The sequence below is a fragment of the Carica papaya genome, chromosome 2 (assembly GCF_054855325.1).
Source record: "Carica papaya isolate Zhongbai chromosome 2, ASM5485532v1, whole genome shotgun sequence".
Classification (NCBI taxonomy): domain Eukaryota; kingdom Viridiplantae; phylum Streptophyta; class Magnoliopsida; order Brassicales; family Caricaceae; genus Carica; species Carica papaya.
The window spans coordinates 29,153,277-29,155,431 of record NC_142310.1 but is presented as its reverse complement, the minus strand read 5'-3'; the positions used below and the strand labels follow the sequence as shown (position 1 = coordinate 29,155,431).

Genomic DNA, 2,155 nt, shown 5'->3' with positions numbered 1-2,155 from the left:
TTCAATTAAAGCCCACCGTGTGATAATAGTGTCATTGTGAGTATCTTAAATAGTAGAAGAACGAAAAACGAGGAGTGACAGGCGATCCGTTTATATGGGCATGAGTCGAGGTACCGGGGTAATTCGCTTGATATTAAAAATAGAAGAAGAGGAGAGGTGCGCGCACAACGAAACAAATGATGGAAGGGGAGAGAGAAAGAGAAATGACATATATATTTTATGTGCAAACAAGAAATGGTGCAATCATACCAGTACTAGTTCACCAGATCCCATCAGAACTCCCCACTTAAGCGTGTTTGGGCGAGAGTAGTACTAGAATGGGTGACCTCATGGGAAGTTATCGTGTTGCACCTTTCTTTTATCAGACGGGGCATTAAACATTATGCAGGACTAGAGCGACGGTCTGCTAGTTCGTTTGTAAATGTGAGTCACGGTGCTGGGGCATTTTGTTTAATATTTTTTGTGCCTTCAATTAAAGTCCATCATGTGATAAGAGTATTATTATGAGTATCTTACATAGTAAAATAATGAAAACAGAGATACGGCGTGCGATCCATTCATATGGGCATGAGTGGAAGCGCTGGAGCATTTCACTTGATATTAGAACAAGAAACAGAGGTGAGGTCTGCACGCACAACAAAAGAAATGACAGGAGGGGGGAGGGAAGGAGAAGGGGCACATGCATTTGTATCACAGAATGGGACAGGTGCGATAGGACCAGCACTAAGGCACTGAATCCTATAAGAACTCTGCAGTTAAGTGTCCCTTGGTGAGATTAGTACTAAGATGGTTGACCTCTTGGAAAGTCCTCGTATTGTTCCTATTTTTTTGCACACGTAAATATACATTACGGGAGATCAGAACCACAGTCCGTCAGTTAATTCGCAAACGTGAGTTGCGGCGTCAGAAAATTTTGCTTAAATAATTTTTGTGCATTCATTTATAGTCCACAACGTTATAAGAGTCTCATTATGAGCATCTTACATAGTAGAAAAACGAAAAATGAGGTGCGGCGGGCGAACCGTTAATCTGAGCGGGAGTCAAGCTACCGGGGCATTTTGCTTGATATTAGAATTAGAAAAAGAGGTACAGGATGCACGCATAGTAAAAAAAATGACGTGAAGGGGGAGGGAAGGAGAAGGGGTATATGTATTTGCAGCACAAAATGGAATGGGTGCGATCAAACCAACACTAATTCATTGGATCCCACCAGAACTCCGCAATTAAGCGTTTTTGGGCGAGAGTAGTACTAGGATGGATGACCTCCTAGGAAATTATCGTGTTGCACCCTTCTTTTTGCAGATAAGACGCTAAATGTTATGCGGGACCAAAGCGACGGTCCGTCGATTTATTTGCAAACGTGAGTCACAGTGCTGAGACATTTTTCTTAATATTTTTGGTACATTCAGTTAAAGCTCATTACGTGATAAGAGTGTTATTACTAGTATCTTACAAAGTAAAACAATGAAAACAGAGGTGCGGTGGGTGATTTGTTCATAGGGGCATGTGCCTTTTAGACACTACTTTATTTAGTACATTAATTTATGTTGATTTTGGATGTTTTTGAAGAAAGTGTTCATACATGATGAACCATCATAATATAGCCAACTTATTTAGTTCTCTTAGCTTTTAAATATAAAAATATGAGATAATTTACGTAATCTCATATTTATAGAGGTATAAAATAAACATTAGTATTATTTACACTAGTTTACTTTTCACCTAAAGAAAAAAGAAAACCCATGTTTTAAAGCGACCAGAAGAATATGGAAGATAAAACACATGGTATGTTCTCAAATTTCAATGACAGCTTCCTTACGTGATAAGAACTTATTACATTTTTTTCTCTTAAAGGAGGTTAGCAATCCCAAACTTATTTTTCTCACCCATGTCTTAACAGTAAATTTGAATGGTTGGGTAACTCAGATATTTGTCCTCGGTGGTTGATTTAGACTTTCCATTTGGACTCTTTACTTCATCATAATCATTGTTGGTTTTGGATGTTATCGGGCTTGTATAAAAATAGGCTGACCTGGCCACACCAAAACGCACCGTTTCACTAAAAAGTGATTCAGTGCGTTTGAGCTCAAGTGAGTTCGGGGACAAAATGGGTATTTAAACTCGTCTTTTTCCCCTGAGAAACCCTAACCTGCTC

The 2,155-nt window shown here is 39.1% G+C and overlaps 2 pseudogenes; both read left to right on the top strand.

Moving 5' to 3' along the window:
• The first annotated feature begins 235 nt into the window (after nt 1-235).
• On the top strand, nt 236-354 carry LOC148268944 (5S ribosomal RNA; annotated as a pseudogene).
• An 818-nt stretch (nt 355-1,172) lies between these two features.
• LOC148268943 (5S ribosomal RNA) lies at nt 1,173-1,291 on the top strand (annotated as a pseudogene).
• Nucleotides 1,292-2,155: the final 864 nt, after the last annotated feature.